Raw genomic sequence first — 17,475 nt, forward strand, 5'->3', positions numbered from 1 at the left:
GGAATTATCATCAAGTTGGGTAGAAAGGGGAAGCTTTGAAATAGAAATGTGAAGCAACGTACAAAATCCAAAGCTGAGAGCCAAAGGCCCAGCAGGGGGTGGGGCATGTGAGTGGCAGAATGAGGATATTATGGGATTCCTGGGTCAGTTCCTCAAGATTGTGTGGCCTGAACCAGTGACTTTCGCCTCTCTGTCCCAGCTCCCCACTGGCAGGAAGGCTTGGTGAGAACACTTGCCTTACCCCACAGCACTGCGTGAGTCTTCAGTGAGATGACAAATGGAAAATTGCTTTGTAAACTGCTGGGAGTTATTATAAGCTCCAGTTATTTATTCAAGAGTTCTACAGCAAGCATGACTGTCCTCTGGCTATTTAAATGTCCCGTTCAGCCTCCAAGGCTGAATGGGGAAGGGAAGGCCATCCTGAGCATGTTCAAACAAGGCATGGACCATTCGGAATGCCACTTGGAAATACCACTCGTCTGCTCCTGTTGGGACGATTACTGGCAGAAGAATAGGCAGGTGGCACGTGGGGACCCCAGGTCCCCGCAGGACGGGAAGGGCAAGCTCAGCTCCCCAGGCCCAGCCCTCTCATGCCGCCAGCTCCTCTGCAGGTGGTGCAGCCAGGCCACATCTCAAGTTCACCCTCTGCGCCGCTCCCTGGCCATGCCTAACTTTGGGCCCTCTGTGCCTTTGGATTGGGCGTGGACGCAGCCCATGATCCGTCCACTTCCCACCACCACCTCCCTTCTCTTTCTAAAATGTGGAAGTGGGTATGCCGCCCTCCAGCCTCAGTCCCAGCTGCCTTCCCAACGCCAGGACAGAGGGCAAGTCTAGGTCGCCAGGACCTTCCTGGCGGGCTTCGCCTCCCTGCAGGTCTCCCGCTGCGCCTGCAGCCCAGCTGGACCCTACGCCACACCACACAGCTCTTCAGCAGCCACGGTAGCCATGCCCGGCTCTGCTCGCCTTGCACTCCCCTCCTTCCCAGCCTCCAGCCCTGCACAGCCTCCTCTTCCCAGCCTTCCCCCATCAGCTCCACCCACCCCCAGTAGAGTGGACCCTCCCACATCTGCATGCTCCCCCACGAGAGCACATCCCGTATTCTCTTGTCTTCCCCCAAGACTGCACACTCCCTGAGGAAAGGACTTCCTTACGTTGGCACCCCTGGCACCTTGTGTGCAATGGCACCTTAATAGCTGTCAAAAGAATGGATGCATTAGCCCCAACTCGGAGTTCCCGATATGAGTGCCGTTGTTGAGTGACTGCATCAGCAACATGTTACAGAGCACAGCTTGCTGTCATTTTCTCTCTTATGTACTCAGCATGGAAAGTTTTCAATCAGGTAGCTGCAGTCTAATCATTTAAGAGGTGTGAGTAGCTAAGTGGATTCTTGTGCTGGGGTAACGGGAGAGTGCCGTGATTAACACAGAACGCCACCAGACGTTTCTTCATGCTCATTTTCGTGTCAAATTCCCTTCTCTTTGAGCCTGTGGCGAAGTCGCAACTCTGTTAATTATAACATTGGTGGCTGTTGCCATCTGCATTAGGACAATGTCAGAAATACACAGCTGTGACAACCAGCAGGAGTGTTCTGTAGGAGAGACCCTCCAAGGGGAAACCCAGCGCCCGGGCCGCGACCTGGTGACAGCCTCTGTGACTGTGGGTACAAGGAAAGCAGGGTGGGGCGGCCAGTGGTGTAACTATGGGAGCTGCTTTTTCATGAAAGGCAAATAACACCGCGGTGTCCTGTAGAAAGGAAGTCCTAACCAGAGGCTGGCCCTGGGGGAGCCACAGCGGACAGCAGACAAAGGGGTAGCACAGGGGTGGGCTGGGGGACACAATAGGTGTCCTGCCAGTGAGTGTTAAGGGGGAGTTTTCCCTCCTTTTCCCTCCTCTCCTATCCCCCCTCCCTCTGTCAAAGTCTTTGGGAATGTCTGCCTTCCTGTGGAGGCTGCGTGTCCCTGGGTTTAGGACTCATGGAGGAAGGTGGGGCCTGGCCCCTTGCTCCTCACCAGGGCTCAGTGCCCGAGCCCCTGGTCACCTGGACGGGGTCGCTGCAGCTGCCTCAGGCCCGCCTGCCGTCCCAGCCGACCTCCACCCCAGCCAGGCAGCACCTGGCACAGGTCCTGGAGCCCCAGCTGTCAGCGCGGGGACTGAGGAGGAGGCAGCGTTCTGTGGGCACCCCCCTTTCAGTGACCCAGCCCCCGCTCCTGCTGGGCATCCCTGGAAGTGAGTGTGAACTGTCTCAGTCCTCACTAGGCCAGGCCCCTGACCGGCCCACACAGGAACACTTCCAGAGCCACCTGCACAGGGTGGGCACAGGCTGTTCTCGTCTTTGTGACCGCGAAGCTCAAGTTTCCCCTCCTGCTTTGCAACTGGGAGGCGGTAACTTGAGTCCCCTTCAAGGCAACTCTGCTTCCTCCTCCCCCTCCTTCCTCCCTCCCTCCCTCCCTCCTTCCTCTCTTCCTCCCTCCCTCCCTCCCTCCTTCCTCTCTTCCTCCTCTCCTTCCTTCCCTCCTCCTTTGCTTCCCTCCCTCCCTCCCCCCTCGGTTCCTTCCTTCCTTTGGTTGGGAGGAGCCTCTCTGGGACTCAACAGGGGGTCGCGTGGGGCTGGTGCTGGAGTTAGGTTCCTCCCGCCCCTTCCCCTGCGTCTCCCAGAGGCAGCCACACTCTGAGACGACTGAACATCATCCTGGCGACCTCTTCCTCCTCCTCTGGGTCTCACTGCTGTCCCTAGGCCCAGAATCCAGAATCTCACGGTCCAGTAGTGGAAAGAGGTCGGAGGGAGAAGAGCGACAAAAGCCAGGTAAGCCTAAAATATCAGAAAGACGTTCCGCTCAGGTCCTGCTCTTCCAGCCTGCTCTTCCAGCTTGTCTTGGACAAGCTCCGTCCTCCCAAGTCGGTCAGCTACCCGGGAACCAGTGACCTCCGACCTACTGCCCGTGGTGACCAGCCTGCACCAGCTACCTGGCTGTGTAAGGCAGAGTCGCTCTCCCCTGCAGTGAAGGCGGCACCTGGGGTAGGACAGTACAGGTGACGCTGGGGGACAAGGAAGTCCCCAGGTGACAGCCTCTCCTCCCTCCCTCAGGTGGCAACACAAACAACCTTGGTTCCGCCATGTGATTTTGCTCCCAGGCACAGCAAACTGTATGTCCCGGGTTCCTCACGGTGGGGGGGGGGGGGCAGCTGAGCTCTGGACAGTGGAATATGAGCAGAACCTTCCATGCCCTGAGGCTTGGCCTCGGGCCTCCCCCCCACACCCCCTGCTCACACCCTTCCTTCCAAGGAACAGTCTGCTGGGGGCGGGGCCTGGGCCCTGCACGCTGGGTGACTCCCACCCCCAGCGTTGCCTGGGTCTTGGGTGACTGGGGTCTGGAGCTGGCCTGTGGTGGCAGCTGGTGGTGTTTACCCTAAGACATCCTCCACACTGCACCGCGGAGCCGGCTCCTGGAACGGGTGCTCTCTTCTCCTCAGCTTTCCTGTACGGGAAACCCCACCAAGGTTGAAAGGCCCAGGCAACCTGCGCCCTGAGCCACAAGCCCCTCCCCACCCCTGCCCCTCACACGGGCTCCTGGGCTCCATCTCCTGAGGCACCTGCTCTGCGTCTTGTTCGTACCTTCAATATGCCCTACTTTGCCTTTTACTGACTTTAGACTTGCATGTGTCTACTTGCCCCACTGGAAGATGAATTCCCAACCAGAAAAGACTATCATTATGATTAAGCCCTCAAAGCAAGTATCACCACGTGTAGGTGGCACACCAGGACGGAAAAGGCTTATAAATGTCCTAAAAATACCACGCTATGATTCTGCTGTGGACTAAATATAAGAATTCCTCCCCAGTAATTCTAGCTCACAGGTACAACAAGAAATTCTCTGAGGACGGAATTAATTCCTATATATAAACGAGCTGTTCAGAAATACATTCAATATGCTTTTTTCCTCAAGGGCTAATTAATGTTACATTTCCTTGGCCTCTCCCCTAAATGCATATTGAGCAATGTCTCAAGTTGTAAGAGGAGGGATTAAAATGTGAGATCTCTTTGAAATTCTCCATGCTACTGATTTCTCTCACCCACATTTAGCTCCCCCTTTGAAATGAAGGTTTAGTACAATCTTTGCTCAATTTTCTGAGTCTACTTTTAAATAATCACAGCAATAATAAATACTTCATGATATCCCTGAATCTCCTTTTTCTGACCCTGTATGTAAATCCATCTCTTTTGCCTCCCCTCACTGTGATGGAGAATCAAGTTGTCCATTTTTATCATTCTGGAAACCTCGAGGTAGCCACCACTTATTGTGTGATCAGGCAGAGGAGTTTGGGAAGGATGGTTTCAAATGTCAACACTAAGAGCTATGAGACTCAAAATAAGCACATTTTCTAGTATTTTAGACATAGAACTGTTTGAGGAGGCTGGCAATCCTTTTAAGCTGAAGACATGTTCCTGTGGATGCTGAGACAGTTGTGACGCCTGGCCTCACCAGTGCCGCTGTCCCTGAGCCCTGCTGCCCGGGGCTCCGGGCCGGCAGTCTGCTGTTCTGCCCAGTCAAGAGTCTCCTTTGAGCTGGAAGAATGCCTCTGTGATTGGGAGTCCGCACCCCCACGCGGCCTTCACCTCCACGGAAGCTTCCTGCATAGGTATGGGCCTCTGCCGGTTGGAACGCTGGTTCTGACAATCACGGGGTATTCAGTCCTGTCCTTTTCAAGTCCCGAGCACAACACCCTCATGATGAAGAGTCAATTTCCTACCCTTTCTTGAATGACTTGACAGAGCAACATGGGATAAATATCTGAAAGCAGGGGAGCCCTTCTGCGGATGCCTATTCTTCCTGCATTTTTATTTCCTAGCAACCATGATTCGACCTCTGGTCGATGAGAGGGCAGGCTCAGAACTGGGGTATAGATAACGCAGGCTCGTCTCCTTCACCCGACAAACGCCAATGTGAAACATGCCTTTAATATGCGGTTGCAGTTTATAGAAAAGGGCCACCACGGAGGTTCTCTGAAGTCTTTCTCAAAGCCATGGGAGTTCCATGGTGGCCCCTCAAGGTGCGGAGGGCAGGTGGAGGGAGGGGCTCCCCTCCCCTCCCCCTTCCAGCCCCCAGTGCTGCTTTTTTCTGTTTCACGTTTGAGTTTCTACGCGAAAGTCACAATCAAAAAGTGGATTCTGTAAAACAAAACAGACGGGCACCCTGAACCAAACCCCGAGTGGGGGGTGGGGAGCGTCCAGGGACGCACTTCTCCTACCCACCCACCACGCAGCTCGCCTTCCTGAACCGAAACCTCCCTGCGGGAACCGAGTGGCCGGGTGTGGCGGACACCTGCCACTCTGTGGCTGCTGGTGTCCCACTCACCTCCCAGCAGCACCTGTCTCCCTTTGGGGACAATCCCCCTCCCACTGATATGACGCTGGTGGTGCTGGGTATGCAGGGACTTCCCTGTGCAGGAGCCCAGGAGCCACGGGGACATACGCTTCTTCCCTGAGCCCAGGACGAGGACTGAGCCACCAATCTGCTCTTCCCTGTCAGCTGTCCCTCCTGGGCCTTTGAATTGGTGTGGGTGTCACAGCTTGGGAACACGGGGCTTGACAAATCCTGTCAGAGGGCCAGGACCTGTCGGGACCCCTCCTTCTGCCGGCCTATTCCAGTCCCCTCCGCAGGCCCTCGGTGCCCAGGTGAGTCCCTGGTGGCCTTTGCTGTGTGTGTCCCTTTCTCCTGCCTGGCTCTTCCTGCTCCCTTCTGGGCCACCACAGAGGGTCTCAGGGCAGCTCCCTGAAGTGCCCTCGCTGACCCTCCTCTTGAAGGCCCTGCGGCTGCCCACCTGCCATCCCTCACCACGCCACAGCCTGCGCCCACCCAGCCGTTTTCAGCTTTGCTGTCCTTGTGGCCTGACACCCAGTGTGTTCCCGACTCTGTGGTCAGTTCCACAGACGAGCATGAGGGCCGGTGGGTCTCCACGGTCAGGAGAGTCAGGAACCTGCAGGAAAGGGGGCTAGGAAAGCCAGAAGCAGCCAGCATCCAAGAAGCAGTGTGTCAAAGCCCAGCCAGGGAAGGGACCCGGGGAGGGGACCCGGGGAGGGGACCTAGGAGGGGCCCCACAGGCTGAGGCCCGTTCGCAAGGAGGGCTGGCTCTCCGAGGGCTGCCCGTGGGCTCCCTGCAGAACAGTCTCTGCCCAGAGGCCTGCGGCCACCAGACAAGACTTCAGGGGCTTCCAGCCTGTGAGGTCCTCTGAGGAACACGCGGGGACCAGATCTCCTGGGCGTGGTTCTGGACAACAGCAGCGGCAGCCCTCAGGTGTGGAGGCTCACTGTGCCCAGGCTCCTGGGAAAGTGCTCTGCACACAAGGAGGCCAAGCGCCTGGCCCAAGATGGCTGGCCCAGTGCGGGTGAAGCCGAGATCCCGACGCGCACCTGTCAACCCAGGCCAGGCTCTCGCCCTCCCAGCCCTGCGCTCCAAAGGCCCTGGGCTGGACGGTGCCGGACAGCAGGCGGCTCCCCAGCAGCCTCCCTCCTGGCTAAGGGAAGCTCATGGACAGCGATGGACACAGAAGGGGGCAGGAGCCGCAGCCGCGCCCTGCCAGCCGTGAGCCTGGGCCTGCCCCTCTTCGCCCACGGCTCCTCGACTCCATGGCCCTCCTCAGGGAAAGGTCCTCTGCAGTCCCAGCTCCCACCTGCCTGGGTGGCACCCTCACCCTGCCGGCAGCCGACTGTGCCCGCAGAGCTCTGCCCGCTTAGGCCTCGTTTATCCCGGGAGAAAATAGGCCGTCCCCAACCCGCACCTGGCTCATGCTCCCCCCTCAGACCTAGCCCTAGAAGGAAGGATGGGGCAGGACTGGCGGAGCCAGGAACATGTCAGGACACTTCCCCTAGGACAGCGGTCCTGCTCGTATTCCAAGGAGTCTGTACCTGTTCGTTTCATAGGTAGCAAGAAATACATTATTATAGTGCCACATACTTCTACAGAAAAGTTGATGACAAAGTTTTAATCCCAATGAACTCTGAAGAAAATAGATGGAGGTCCTTTGTCACCCTGGACACAAAGAAGGAAACAGAGGTTAATTTGATCCACCATAAATTATTCCATGATATGACTGTGAGTGACTGATGCGTAGCATAGGTAGATCAGGAGATAAACGAGGCCCCCAAACAGCCACAGAGGAACTGCTACAAGTGCTCTCAGAGGGTCAGACGGCACCTCACAATCCAGAGCCTCCCTATGGACAACCAAGTCCCCATCCTCAGCGTTCACTCAGCTTATTCAAAAACATTAGTCTGTGCAGCCAGGCTTCCACGTACAGGTGTGCAGTCTGTGCACTGCCCAGTGACGCCTAGGTTGGGTGCAAGTGGGAGCTCAGATCTAGCGCTTGCTTGGCACCCCACCATATGCCCATGGAGTTGACTCCACCCACACAAAGGCACCAGCCAGACTAGTGTGGCCCTGGTGTGAACCAAACAGATATGTCTGGGACCAAAAATTCTTTTTTTTTTTTTTTGTACTCAGGATATTGAACTCAGGGGCACTCAGCCACTGAGCCACATTCCCAGCCCTTTTGTGTATTTTATTTAGAAACAAGGTCTCACTGAGTTGCTTAGGGCCTCACCGTTGCTGAGGCTGGCTTTGAACTTGCCATCCTCCTGTCTCAGCCTCCAGAGCTTCAGAGATTAGGTGTGTGCCACCACGCTCAGCTGGGACCAAGAAACATTTTCCAGTTAGAAATGAAGCACTTATTTCTCATTTATTGCCATTGCTTCCCTCCTCCATCTTTGCTCTCGTAACTGCCCTTGGCTACCTCATGGCACCCGAGACCCATGAGGAATAGCCCAGGGGTCACACAGTCCTGTCTCATCCCTGGGGTCTTAGTTCATCAATGTGGACCATCAATCCCCCTCTGCGGCTCACCAGTTTGCTTCCTTGCACCACAGAAAGGTCCTGGACGTGCCTGCGATGCTTCCTATAAATAGCAGCCACATTCCAGCTTCCACAGGAGCACGTGCTGCTAAACACAGACGGGAGGCAAGTCGCCCTCTCCCCTTGCTGTGTTCATGTGCTGATTCAGGCCGAGTGCTCCTTACCCCGTCCCAGCGTGGCCTTGGTGACTTGGGGTCTTTCCATCTTGTTCCTAGTGCTTCCTGATCAATACCCAGCCAGCACCGCGTGCAGCCATGGGATCGGGGACCAGAGACGAGTCACCGTCACCAGTGATGTCAAATAGTCCTGTGGACTTTCTGACCCCAAACCCAGGGTTTGGGAGTCTCTTGGCCATAAGTCATTTGAGAGTTAAGGTGGGTGTTACTGATGCAGAATTTCCCCCATTGAGGCAGGAAGACAGACATCTCAGCATGAGCAGCTAGAGGAGGCCGGGAGCCCCTGGGATGGGACCAACGGAAGGCTCCAGCAGTCTGCCTCATCCTCAGCCAGTCCCTTCCACAGGGCAACCTGGGCGTATGGGGACCCCAGTTGGTCCAATCTTCTCTTGCTTTCTGCCTGTTCATTTTTATTTTTTACTTTGTTTCAACCTCCAACATGAATTTGGTCTCATACAATTTCAATGCTAACATGTACTACTGAGCACCAGAAATATGAAATGAAAGTCTTCTGAAGCTACTCCTCGTTGGCTCTTTGTTTTGGATAAACTATTTCTTAAAGCGCCGGCCCTTCCTGTCTGTAACCCCTCTTTAGCTCTGCAGAGCAACAGCCCGGCAGTCACTTCAGCTCGACCCTGCAGTGGTCGTGATGGTGGCAGGCCCACAGTTCACAGAGGTGGCACCATGTCCTTCCATCAGGGATCCCTGCAGCAGCCCAGGGGGCAGGCATGGTCATCCGGGCAGGATGATACCGTGACTGGTCCTCAGGGAGGTTCAGGGCCCTGACTCCTGCCTTGGCTCCTTCCTGTTAGCCCCGGGGGCCTTTTGTCTTCAGAGCGCTGTAACATGGCATGGTGGACAAGGCACTGGATCGGAGCAGCTGGACTTCCCCTGAGTCCTGCTGGCGGCCGGGGAACCTGCCACGGTGGCCGCACGTCTCAGAGCCTCCCTGTGCTTTCTGGTGGGATGAAATCCCTTCAGTGCTCATGCTCTGCACCCACTGAGAAGACGACAGAGCTCTCAGGTCCTCACCCCAGCGCCTTCTCACACGGGGGGGGGGGGCGGGGGGGATGCGAGAGCCCGAGCCCTGCTCCACTCCTTCCTCTCCTCCCTCCTCCCCTGCTCTAGCCGATTCCTTGGGAAACCAGGAGCTGCCCTTTGAGTCCTCAGCTCTGTGGGCAGCTCAGTGAAGACAATGATGCTCTTCTCTCTTTTGCTGAGACCTCAGCCTCTTAATCAAGGCTCAAAGCAGCACAGCCAGGTGGTGTGCCTTCTTGGCCAAAGCTGGAGGGACATTTTTTTTTGCTTTGGTTTTATATTCTTCTTACAGCATTTTGCTGCTTCTATGCTCATCTTGAGACCAGAGACTCTAAGATTTTTTTTTTTCATTTTTAACCTCAACCTTGTGCATGTGAAACTGGTACACGCTGAAAATAGTGGGGGAAAGAAGCTTTGCTGGCGACTCTGACCTGAGGCGGCATGTCGCGGTTCTCAAGTGCCAGCTCTGTACCAATAGCACTGCCATCGGCTGGGGAGGGGCTGGAGTTGCGGACCCCCAGGCCCAGCCCAAGACCTGCTGCATCAGAGACTCCAGCTGGACCCCAGGATGCCCTAGGGCCCTGCGGGTGGCTCTGGTGCATGCTGGTGCCGGGGAGCGGGGGAGCAACCGAGTTGATGTCCTGCCGTCCTGCCGGGACTTATTCACTCCTGGGCTTCCTAGTGTGGCTCCCTGGGAGTTAAGCCTCTGCGTATTCCTGCCACTTGGATGGCAAAATCCCTGCATGGAGCCAGCCAGGTGCTACTGTAATAGAGAGCAGCAATTAGCTGGCCCAGATCACGCCAGTGATCCCCCTGTGACCTTGGACACCGGCCATCCATGTCCTTTGCATAGTTTAGCCTACTAATTAGCACCAATACATAATAGAACATGTGTAGACCTCAATTTTAAGGGACCTGTAACTAACAGACAACTAAGATCTAAGGCGGGACCTTAGTTCAGTCCCACTAGGCTGGTCATCTTTCGCGATGCCCCCATGGGCTATCACTGGTCAGTCCAGTTGTGTCAGGGTTTCTGGGGGCACTGGACTGGTCGTGTCTGTCCTGCCGGCCCTCTTCACACTGCCCACTCCATGCCAGGTGGCTCGTAAGCACCTCAGCTCCGGGTCTGGTTGGTTACTTCAGTCACTTTTCTGGAGAGGGCATTTCCTGTCTGGATTGGTACTTTAATTTCCAAGGTTCATGTTCACAACCTTCCCAGACGTGGAGGTCCAGCCTTAACTCACCAGGACACAACGTCTGGGGTTATAATTCTGAACAGGTATGGGACTTCAGGTAAATTACTTACTTCCAAGAACCTGGGCTTTCTCCTCTCTGAAATAGGGCACTGCTTCTTCTACTCAGTACCAGAATTAAGACTCTGGGAAAATCCTATTTGTTTTTAAGGCATCTCGGGTCTTCCCACCCCCAAGTCTATGAGCCTTTGGGGGAGACCCCAATGGCACTCGGCCGTCACATGACAGCCTGAGTGGGTGAGGAGGTGGACCTGTGGAGGCTCAGCCCGACGCCGAGGGCTCTTGGGGCTATTTCTATTACAGTGCTGTTGTTACTGTAGCCTGACCACCACCCACTACCCCAGGCTTCACTTCAGGTCCCTTCACCCCCAGGCCCCCTCCACTCCTGCTCAGATCAGAACGGTTACTGAATTTTTAAATCATAATAAGACAGAAGCTATGGGACACAATTCCCATCACTGCTTTCTGTGTGAAACTCTCTGCCTCGTTCTATCTGGCTCTTGCCCACCCTGTCTGAAGCACGGGTTCTGATGGTGCAGGCGGGAAGCTCAATGGGTGGCTTTCCCAGAACTGAAATCACGGCGTGTGCAGTGAACACGAGACGCGCTTGCTTGGCGCTGGCTGACCGCGAGGGAGAGATGCGCTTTCCCTCTGCTTTTTGTGGAAGTAAAAGGAAGCCAGAGAGATCTCTGGAATAGGGTCTAAGGAGGCCTTTATCAGAGCTGCGGTTCTGTCTGGCTGCGCTGGTCCAGCGCCCGCCTTGCCTGACACCAGCGGGCAGTACTGGTTAGTCCCTCCTCGGCTGCTTCCCATGTCACCCTCAGGGGCGTCTCCTCTCCCTGTCACTCTCACAGGCCTGTTCTGATAATGGTCTATCAGGTCCGCCTGGGAGGAACATGCTCCCCTCCAATAATTCAGGGTCCTCCACGGGGAGCGAGGAAGAGGGCAGTAGAAGACTGCGTAGGAAGAGGTGTGGGGACGGGGACGCGCCAGAGCTGCCAGCCACAGGCCTCCTGCTGGAACAGACTCCACAGAGGGAGGTCAGCAAGAGCCACGCAGCCCGGGTGTCCGCGGCTGCTCCTCAGCACCGCTGGGCCCTCCGTCTCCTCCTCAAGGCGGGCTGTGTGCGGGGCCTGGACGCGTCCCTCCAGCCCTCCACCCGTCTTCACACCACGTCCTCCTCCTGTTCTGTCCACACACGGCCGTCTTCTTACAAGGACACCAGTCACACTGGATGTGGACCTTCCCTCCTCAAAATGACCTCGTCTTGACTGGTTACATCTGTTTCCACACAAGGCCACCTTCTGAGGTCCTGGGCTCCCACGCTGCTGCTCTGAAGAGACACGGTCACCAGCCAGAGCATGTGGAGGTGCAGAAGGGGCAGGCGGGGAGGCAGGGGCACCCTGCTGTGTTCGGCCGCGGCCTTCCCACCCACAGCACCCTGGCGCTGACCGCGGGTCTTCAGCTTTGTTGCGTTGTTGCTGGAATGAAGGGTGCACACCGAACAGCCTCCGACAGGAGGTGCACGCCCACAGGCTCCCCTTCCCCGCAGAGCAGCGCCTGGGCCCAGGCAGGGCAAGGGCAAGGGGCTCCTCCCACAGGCCCCTGTCCCCATGGCTTGTGCACACAGCTCCACGCTGCGGTTCTCACCTGCCCGTACGTGGAACCAAGCAGTGTGCTCGGCCTCCTGTCTGGCCTTTCCAGGCCCGAGCGTCGCACTGTAATGCCGTCTGTGTTGGGGAGCTGAGGTTCGCCCCGTCTCATTCCGTCTTGTGAACATGCCACAACTTCTTCCCGTTCGGCAGGACACTGTGGTTTCTCAGGGAGAGTCCAGTGGGGCCTGGTGACGGTGCTGCGGTGGTCCCCCTTATACAGACGTCTCGATGGGAAGTGATGGTGAATCTATGCTTCGGGAAGTCTGGTTGCTGCCGAGTCAGCAGTCTTTCTGTCTTGGTTGGTGTTCTCAACGTGAGCCCCGGAGGGGCCTGTCCCCTACCCACTCCACAGCGCCTCGGGGAGTCTGGGAGCTCCTGGGGGCAGAGTCTGCTCTCTGCATCTTCACGTCTTCCCCGCAGCGCCTACTGCGGGTGAGGTACCTAATGTCCCTGAGTGAGGGGTGGGGGGTGGCCACCTGGGAGGGTGGGGACACTGAATGGGGAGAGCAGGGTGGGGGGCGGGGTGAGACGGCCCTGCCTTCCCCGCCTGCAGCCTGTGCTGCCTCCTCTGGCTTCCACCTGCTGCCCCGGGCCCCACCTCCCACCCCAGCACCTCCAAATCCAGTGGAGGCAGATCTCGTTTTCCCCTTTTCCGTAGTGTCCTGACAACATGGATCCTCCTGACTGTGGAACCCTCCCGACTGTCTAATATTTCAAATCTCTTTTTCCCCAGTTTCCCTTTGATATGTAGATATGGCTCAAGTTTTCTTTACCACAAAATAGACTCTTACTTTCTGAATCAGTGATTTACCCCTAGCCGCCACTGTCTCCTGGCCTCTAGGTGCCCAGCCTCCGAGTTCTGGCCCCTCAGCAGTCTCCTTTGATATCTTTCTCACCAGCTCTCCAGTCGCCCTGCCCGTCAGTGGGCAGCTTCCCCCACACTGTGCCCAGGTGCCCCGAGGCTGGTCTGGCCTGATTGCAGGTTGCCCTTCACATGCAGAGTGGTGGTCTCCACCTGCCACGCCCGGCTCCGCCCCTCCTGGTCAGGCTTCTCCTCCCTTAGCCCCTGACACCCCATACGACCTACTCCCCAGGTCTTTCCACTGTTGTCTCGTCTTTGGTCACTCCCCCTGTGACAACAGCAGCTCTGGGTGTCCACTACCCAACAGAGCTGGGTGCTGAACTGCTTTCCAATGTCAAGACAGAGGCCACCTCATAACACCCGGCAGGCAGGGTGTTTGGAAGCATTTACTATCTCGACACAGTATTAGCCTGAGTTGACAAACTCAGGACTCAGTGGGCCACGCTGTTGTTTTGCAACCCTGAAAAGTGAGCCCTAACACTATGACCTCTGCTTCACACTCGGACATAGCCCCTCAGTTAGAGAATGAGCTGACTTTTCATCACACCAGACATTTATGAATTCTATGGGCTAAAATATGACCATGGCACACGCCTGTAATCCCAGCAGCTCGGGAGGCTGAGGCAGGAGGATCATGAGTTTAAAGCCAGCCTCAGCCACTTAGTGAGGCCCTACACAGTCAACAAGACCCTGTCTCTAAATGAAAAAAGTAAAAAGGGCTCAGTGAGACCCTGTCTCTAAATAAAATACAAAAGGACGTGGCTCAGTGGTTAAGCACCCCTGGGTTCAATCCCTGGTACCAAAAAAAAAAAAAAAAAAGTGACTACTAGCCCTTATTACTGTGTGAAGAAGTGTGTTGGAAATTAAGTCATTTAACAGTGTCCAAGCAGATAATCATTTGCTGGTAAACTCTCAACTAGCTTAACAACTAGGTAAAATAAGTCATCATTTACATTTTTATAAACTGACTTCACCATTAAAAATCAAAGCTCAGAGCCCAGAGTCATTAATGCATTTTAACTCACAGACTCAACCAGAGACTGCTCCCATTACACTACTTCTGGTTGCCAGTGACCTCTGTAAAAAGAGGTTTCACGTGACCTATTTTTGGAAAAACAGTTAGGAGGCTATTTTGGTTTTCAGTGTCTGGAGATTTCACTTCTTCACTTTGTATCAGGGAAGCTTCTGTGTAGGGCTTGATTCAGAGAAGTGACTGTGATCCAGAAAGGACATTAAGCCCTGCCAGTCACCAGTGTGGCCGGTGACTGGTGTAGTTTCCAGGAACCCATCAGATGAGAGCCAGGAGGGCAGGGCAGGGCCAGCCTGGGGTCTCAGGGACGGTGGCTTTATTTCCTGAGCTCCAGAAGAAGACTTGGGTATGTCACAGTTGGCCACACAACACTGCTTTGGGGTTTCTTGTCTTACCAATGAAGACAAGGATCCCCAATATCATTTCTGGTATCAGTTCGATTCCTAACATCATCAAAATGCAAAATAAAAACAAAGTCGTTCTAATGCCCCATCCTGGTTTTAGTCTCAGCTGAGCAGCTTCTTCCCGAGCCTGCTGTCCTCTGCCCTTGGAGAGGCTGCCCAGCGATGCCCTGGGGTTGGGAAAGCGAGCTGGGCTTCTCTGAGCTCCCTGTTTGACTTTTCACAGGGGGTGTAAAGTGGCAGCGAGTGAGACTCCCGGTTCTTGGTTCAACTGAGATTTCTACAGGTTAATGTGATTATCTGAAATTTCAGCTGAAGAATTGAAATATTCTTCTAAACCATTCTACAGAATTCTCACTTCTTATTAAAAACAAAACAAAACAAAACACCAAAATCCCTGCTGTGTGACTGGCTCCTTGTCTCATTATTGCAGACGATGCTATGCCATGGTTTCAGAAGCGACATATTATCATAGAAGCATAAATCGTTATCACGACTTTTACAGAGTGGACACCTTATGGCTGAGAGGGAGACGAAAGTTACTATCAGGTGTCACAGGTAAGAAGGTAAAAAGGCCCGTAGCACCTGCGAACGTCCCCAGATGGTAGTCGTAGCACAGTGCGCATCAACAGCATCTCAGACCTTCTCTGTCTCATGACCCTGGATGGGATCGTGATGAGGACACTTCCATCCAAACCCCTCGATGGTTTATCCCCTTAACAATTTTACGGACATCAGAGATGGTGTGTTCTATTAGTGTGCTCTCCTCGGGTTGGAGGTGTATCAGAGCCAGAATCCTCCAAAGATGTCAGTGCATATTTGGATTCTGTGAAAGTTGTTCAGTGTCGTGTGGGTGGACTTCAGAGCTCCCTCTTCTGTAGATCCACGCACCAAAATACAAAGCTTTGAGAGACAAAATTGAATCATCAACTTGCCAAAAATTTTCTAATTTTGTAAAAGTGGAATGTCCAATTTTAGTTACTGATGATAAAACATACAAAATTAATGCTGACATGTCATCTGAAGAATTGACTACAAAACATCTAAAAATGCTTAAAGTTTGAATAATTAGAAAATATTGCCTAAGAAGCAATCAAAACAGTCCTAGCACATACAGAATGCTAACGGTTTGATTTTGAAGGAAGCATTGAAATATATAGACGTGGTGGCAACTTTTGAAAGACTGGGTGTGAAACCTACAGAGCATCAGGAAAGCCAGGAGGATACCCCACAGTGGACCAGGACTGGTGTGGCAGGGACCCACAAGCTGCAGTGACGGCAGCAAGTCCGCACTTCAAATGCTGGCTGCCAGTTAGTTACTGGGAAAGAGTGGACAGCCCCTCCGAGATACTGGCCCTGAAAGGCCGCCCGACTGGGGGACGTACGTGGCAGGGAGTGAGACTCCCGTACCTGGCTGATCCCCAGAGAGCTCTCCTGTGTTGCAGGCTGCAAAGCTGCCTGTGCCCTGCCGCAGAGTTAGCTTGGGTCCCCGTGTCTCTGTCGTGAGCTGCTGTGCTCAGCAGGTGAAGGGGTTGACATCCGTGTCCCAGTGCAGAAGCACTCTGCAGCATGGCTGACTCAGCTGCAATTGTGATTCCGGCTTCTTGGCGTTCTTAATGCATCCCCACAGGCTGGGTGACTCAACAGCAGCCCCAGAATCGCCAGTGACTTTTCTTAATTATTGTTAGGAGCATCTGTTGCTGTTATTGATGTCGCTGCTGGTGGTCCCTCTCGTCAGGCAGACAGTGACAGAAATGAACTGGGACAGCCTGGAAACCTCGTACCTCCGAGAAACGGCTCAGAGCGACCCGGCCTTCTCCAGCTGCATGTGACTGTTGCAGAGAGCGGTGGGTGGGTACCGCTCCAGCAAATGGGCAAGCTCCGCACCCGGGGTTGGCGTGTTTTCAGACGCAGGCTGTGGGGAGTGGAGCAGCTGTGAAGTGCCATGTCCCACTGGCACGTCAGGACGTGAGCCACCTTGACACCCTGCACTGCAGCCCTAGAGGTCCCTTTATGCCGCGTGTCCCGTAAAGACAAACCCCTCTCTCCTGCCAGTTGGCCTGTTTTGTCAGGAGTGATGACATTACAGCAATGGCAAGGTCCCTCATGTGCAGGCTCTTTTTATCTAATTCCCTATGTGGCTCTCTGTGGATGTGCCATGCCAGAGAATCCCCAGCATCAGACAGGTTTGCTTCCCATGCCGCAGAGGTGGCTGATTAGGACAGGTTCCCTGGAGTCTCAATAACTTCCACTAAACCTCTCATTTAACGTGAGTGGTGAGGCTTGATGGTTTGAGCTCATCGCTGCTATGCCCTCGGGGACCACACAAGCCTGGTGGTGCCACCAGCTGGGTGCAGTGAACTCTGGTGTCCCCCTTCCTCACATACATGCCCCGTGAGCAGGAGTTCAAACAGACACATTCCAGGACACTAACTACAATACCATCAGCTAACAGATGTCATATCATTTTGGAGTTTATCCAGAGGATCAAAATAGGGTGATCAAATTCAGGGCAGGGTAAGACCTCAAGATCAGGGCCTTCCCCTTAAGTTTGTTCCCACCAGTGACATGTTCTGGGGGTCAGTGCCTTTGTCAGGTATGGGAAGGCAGGACAGAAGTGCTAGCTGGTTCTACACCATGCACAGATGTGGGACTCACAGAACATTCAAATCTGGCACATGCGTGCCGGGACTCAGCCACATCTAAGCAAAATCCTGCCAGCAACGTGAAGTTACCACTGTCAAGAAGCTGTCTCAAATGGAATGCCAAAATTTTTGTTGAAATATCATTTTATGTGAAAATTATTATATTACGCTGATAATTTCTCCTCTGAAAATTTTAAACAGTTTTAGGAGTCTTATTCTAATGTTTCAGGTATCACTAGCTAGCATGTAAAAGTAACCCAAATTGAATATCATCAGTTACTAAAATTAATCACTCCTCCAAAGACACAAAAGGAATTAAAACCATAATTAGGGATTGTCCTGCTTCCAAAGTCAGCACTTCCTATTTCCTGTAGTCACAGGGAAGCCGTAAAATTACCCAGGATGCTTTCGTGCAGGGCCTGGTGTGCAGTAGTTATGCAATGAGCCATCGATGCAGTGTTAGAATGAAGGTTGCTGGGTGCTGAGGATCCCGCTAGCTTCACCTGT

At 54.3% G+C, this 17,475-nt stretch overlaps 1 long non-coding RNA gene across 1 annotated transcript; it reads left to right on the forward strand.

The window, feature by feature from the left end:
- The first annotated feature begins 2,532 nt into the window (after window positions 1-2,532).
- Window positions 2,533-8,013, forward strand: LOC124102258 (uncharacterized). The gene is made up of 4 exons (XR_006854826.1): window positions 2,533-2,803; window positions 4,385-4,638; window positions 5,529-5,674; window positions 7,923-8,013. It is a non-coding gene; the product is annotated as an uncharacterized LOC124102258 (long non-coding RNA).
- Window positions 8,014-17,475: the final 9,462 nt, after the last annotated feature.

Source organism: Marmota monax, unplaced genomic scaffold (assembly GCF_021218885.2).
Source record: "Marmota monax isolate L192 unplaced genomic scaffold, Marmota_monax_Labrador192_F-V1.1 WCK01_AAM20220418_F8-fsc00378, whole genome shotgun sequence".
NCBI lineage: Eukaryota > Metazoa > Chordata > Mammalia > Rodentia > Sciuridae > Marmota > Marmota monax.